The 5,207-nt window shown below is 40.4% G+C and overlaps 1 long non-coding RNA gene across 1 annotated transcript; it reads left to right on the top strand.

Annotated features, from left to right (window-relative positions):
• Positions 1-1,491: 1,491 nt before the first annotated feature.
• LOC145459443 (uncharacterized) lies at positions 1,492-2,614 on the top strand. Its single transcript, XR_013921419.1, has 2 exons — positions 1,492-1,890; positions 2,321-2,614. It is a non-coding gene; the product is annotated as an uncharacterized LOC145459443 (long non-coding RNA).
• The last annotated feature ends 2,593 nt before the right edge of the window (positions 2,615-5,207 follow it).

Genomic DNA, 5,207 nt, shown 5'->3' with positions numbered 1-5,207 from the left:
ATTGTTTTCTCATTATATCGGTGTTTAAGCTGTATTGCTGCATTTCCCGATTAATCTCACTGGCAAAGCCTTCTTAAGAGAAACGAATATGGGCAGAAATGAATTCCAATTTGAAGGCACACACCAACGCACCCGCCAATTTCGCGCTGCGATTACGAAGACTATCGCACGAAGCTAGCTAGCTTAAGAATGGTTTTGTAAACGAATGTGGGCGCACATCATTTAGATTTTAGAAAAGCAGATCGTCTATTTGGGCGGATGGTCGGGAGAGGAGATCTAGGATGGTGTTCATGTTGACGATTCTACGCGTATGATAAGCTTGATAAAGAGTCCGGAAGTGCTGTCAATTAGAGAGTCCCTGATCTCTGGTGAACAATTAAATACGCGCGCGTATTACGTAGCCTCAATGACAGTTTTGGCAAATCAAAATGTCCGAACTTGACGGCACTGATTTCAGGTGGTTCAGACCTGTGTAGTCTTTCAGAACTTGAGCTATGATACACTTCTTCTGATCGTTACGTTCAAGTATTAGCGAGAATCAATTGCGCACGCTGAAGTCTCTTTGCGGCGATTCGATGTTATTCAGTTTTGCGAAGTCGCTCTTTAATCAATGTAACATAAAGCAATCACCAATTAGCGTAAACTCGAGCGCATTGTCTCCAAACCAGCGAGAGATAGAAGCCAAAGCATGCTAGGCCCGAGACGCGATAGGTAAGCCAGCAATGGTATCTTTTGCACTAGGCCTATCGCAGATGCTCATTGCTCATGCTCATGTATATGCCAGCGATGATATCGTGTACGGCTGGCCGAAGCCGCCAATACAGATGCGATTGCGCAGGGAAGCGATGGTACAGTGTGAATTGGGCCTATTGCAGATGCAGGCTTGTTCGAGACGCGATAAATCGGGCTAGCGACGATTGCCACGCGCACGGGAATGAATGACCTAATTTTGCGACAATCTCAGCGGGAGATCATCACAGAATCTTCTCACTAATTGACAACATGCTTCTCGTAATTCGGCCCCTCGGAACAATGATATTATAATTATTGAATTGCAACTGAATATTAGAGTTAGAATGGTCGTTTCAAAATGACGTGGTTTCGCGTTTCAAAAGGTTTCGGTCGCCGAAAGCCCCCTGGCTTCGCGCCTGGCACACGCGCGTATCGAACTCGACGACGTCTCTAACGAGGTCGCGTCGATTCGCCTGATTAATAATTATTGGTCATAAATCACTAGGACGTTGGGGAATTTTGTACGAGGTGGCCGTCACCTCGTAAATATGGTCACGAGGTGGCTGCGCCACCTCGTAACCGCGTAAGTCGGCGCCTATGTTTGAAAGTATGGAATATGTATCAAGTATGGTATGGAACAATGTTGGTATGGTATGGAAAATCGCGAGTATGGTATGGAGAGAGGAAGGCAAGTATGGAGTATGGAAAATCCTTGTTCCATACCATACCATACCATGCCCTGCTTGGGAGTAAGGACGATTCTCACCACTCTAGCGCCACCTATGAAGGGATGGCGGTCGTAATTTTGCCTCCATAAGGCTACCATTGTATGCAGAAATATTGTAGTACTTTTTCCTTTATGGCGGCTCGTTACTGCGAATGCATGAGTTGTTGGTTATTGCAACACCACTAATGCCTGATTTCATGTCATTGCTAGTGAAAAACAGACCCTACTTCTTCATTATAGCTGTTTGAGAAGCCTTAGCGTGGGATTGTGTTTTTGCTTTAACTGAACTGTTGCTGACTTCTTTTCCTGATGTCACTAGTAACGGTAACAATTTACACAGCAATGTATGGAGCTTGTATTTTCTTAGTTGTTGACGGATCTACCAGAGTTCAGTTTTGCCGACGTAGACAGAATTGCCAGTGAATCGAGAGGTAATGGAAATAGCAAAGGCTATAAATTATTCGCTGAATATGACATATGTGATTTTAGAGGCATGTTGTAATTTATGCTAGCAGAGGTCCTTGGTAGATTTATTCAAGCACTGAAATTATAGGCTCCTAACTGGCTTTGAGAATTTGACTTTGCAAGTATCATCTGTGATCCTGATGAGTTTGAGCATGTCAGTATCAGCAGTGTTGTTGGGGTCAATGCTTAATATTGCATATTGTCAAAACAAAAAAATGTGCTGGCAACTAAAATCAAATAACTAGTCAACAAATTGTTTGATAACAAACAAATACGAAGCTTTACATTATGACTAAAAATTGCTGTCATTGCAATGTTCCCAGTTGCACTGTCTGACTGCCCCAGTTCGATGATTGTCAAGTGCACCATATACTGCTGCGGTATTTTATGTTCCAGGTGCAGATGTGCCTCATCGACCAGCCACAACGACACGGACCATCGATGATCGACAAGGATATTTCGAAATCTGATGATAAAACTAGAACTGTCTTGGACACCTTGCCCATTTGCGCGATATGAAAGGGTCATGGCCACCCGGAGATCTTTCATTTTACCTGGGTTTAGACTTTGTTCTCCACGGTGGACACCAAGCCGCTCACTCCCAGTTGTGTACCGGATAAGCTTTGTGCATAACTGGCTAGCTCCTAGCAAATGGCGGATAAATTTGTCAATATACAATACCCAACAGAACTGTTGAATGTTAACTTGTTATGTTTATTGAGCAGATAAAAAATGAAAGGATTAGCGATATAAAGCAGACTTGACTTCATGTAGCCACTTTGGCCATGTGGCGCGATACCAATCGAGCATTATTAACATGTGTGCTACCATAATTTCATCATCTGAAGGATTGGGGCATATGCTCTCTAATTTTTTCTCTACTCACTCAAATTGTCAATTTCCCAAGAGTAATATGAAAAATTTGCCCAAGTTAGCGGGGAAAAATTTGCCCAAGTTATCGATAACCCGCTAACAGATGCAGTAGACAAGTTGAATCGAACACCAAGGTCTTTCACTCCAAAGCCTTGGTGAATCCGACAAACAAATGAAAACAGTTGTCTTGCAATGGCAGAGTTTTTGAATTTGCCTTTGCTTGAAATTCTTCAATATACCACTTTTGAGATAATTTTTAACAGCTGATAAAAGTGGAACAGTTGCAGCTGTTGATGAGACTATATCAAAAACTTCAAAACCAATCCATAACTTGAAAATCCAGAATAATGCAGAAACATATATCATCGGATGCCTTGAATCGTGCACAAAATCAGCTTCTCCAGCTCGTTACTTAAATCCCGAATTATTCCCTAGTTTTAGATGATTTTTCTTCACAATACGCGTGATCCAGCAATGGCTGTTGTAGCCTAGATGTGGCATCTGATCAGTGCTACTTGGACCAGGAATTTCTTCTGGAGTATGATGTCCACTGCAAATACAGTTAGATGCATTAATAACATGCCGACAGAAATGAAAACATTTATAGTTACGGACTTTCGGTATATTTACGATCAAATAACAATGGCAGTTATTCAAGTACATCTACGTTTTTCAAGTAATAGAGTTCCTTTTACTAAATAGTTAGTGCTGGTGGTATAACCAAGTGCAGAAAAAAATTTGAAGTAAACAATCACCCAAATAACAAATGAGCCGAATTGGATAAAATGTCAGTCAGCTTGCCACACACTAATATCACTAATAATGTTCGGTCATTATGTTTGTCGCTGTTCAGGTGATACAGCAGCTTGGGATTGAGCTCGGGATTTTGCTGCACGAATCATAATAACCAGAAATACTTTTACGCGGTTCGAGAATGGCCAAGAACACCTTGGACATATTTCCTGATACTGAGTTGTGCAAGTTATATTTTTGGCAGCAATGCACTCTACAGTCTACTCTACATATAGTTGGAAAGGCAGTATCATGTAGTTATTGGACTTTCCCTTCCACCCAGTTGATGTGCCGAGTTCACGAAATAGTTTTAAATAATATTGGAATCTCTCACACATGAGAGACCTATCTACCATGTACCAGTCATTGTTAAGAATTGAAAGAAATTTGTAGCCTCATATCATGTCAGTTTACTTTGATCTCACCTCTGATGCCTGTGCAACACCCTTCTTGATGGTGTTGTTGACTTCGTTCACTTGAATATCCCAGGAACTGCCCTAATTTTCAAATAGTGACGTCCACAAGACTTCCGTCTATAATCCTCGTCATTAAAATGCTCCCCACAAACACGTGTATTTCCAGTTATCTAGACAAAAGTCAATAGCAACATTATCACGATAGAACAGGAGAGAGTATGATCGGATTGAGACACTTCTGGTAATTTACTCACTTCAAAATTCAACCCGACTACAGATCTAATTTTTTATATCCATTTCTTCATGCGAAAAGATAGTTTCATGGCCTTTCTTAGTCGTTGTTGCATTTCAGAACGCAACAATCATAGTGTGATCTTCCTGTCACAGTCCACATCCCGCATCTGCATTCATGTCTGTTATCTCACAGGCAATAGAGTATAATAATATATAGATTGTTTATCGCAAAAGTTCTTGGCAAGAAATCAACCTGTCCATATCAAACATAACACTGTATTATAGGAATAAATTCACTAATTTAAATTACATAAATATATCCGTTATGACCAATGTATATATATCATTGGTCTTACGAAGTTTTTCGGTACTGGTATGTGACAACTCACGAGAAGTCGAGAACATCCTGGCATATCAGCATGACTTCTAAGATAATAATAGTGCATGTATATTTGTAAAATGGCTGGTCATAACCAATGATATATTCAGTGATGAGCGGACTGTAATATTTTTCGGTCCAAGTCCAGTCCCGAAAATTTTCAATTCAGTCCTAGTCCATCCTGATCCAAAAATATTTTCAAAATTTACTGTCCAAGTCCAGTCCTGAAAATTTTCAATTCAGTCCTACTCCATCCTGATCCAAAAATATTTGCCAGATTTTCAGTCCAACTCCATCCTGATCCAAAAAAAATTCAAAATCGAAAGTACAATTCTAAAACTGAAAAAATAGAAGGACAGGTTAGGTCGGTTATAAACACTACACATCAAATTCGTTTCAATTCCAGCTTGTAGAAGCGAAGTTATTACAACACAAGAATTTTCAATATACTAAAAGCTTACACATTTTTATAGTGGCTGCCCGTCCCTATGAAGTTTTGTAAGAAATTGGTCCTTTAGGCTGCAGAGAGAGGATTGTACCACGACGACTTGGTAGAATTCGTGCTCTTCTACTAATATAGGGTTGAATT

Source organism: Botryllus schlosseri, chromosome 16 (genome assembly GCF_051294905.1).
Source record: "Botryllus schlosseri isolate E-star chromosome 16, Bs_hap1, whole genome shotgun sequence".
Taxonomy (NCBI): domain Eukaryota; kingdom Metazoa; phylum Chordata; class Ascidiacea; order Stolidobranchia; family Styelidae; genus Botryllus; species Botryllus schlosseri.
Note: the sequence above shows the minus strand (reverse complement) of the source record. Positions and strands in the feature narration are given on the sequence as shown.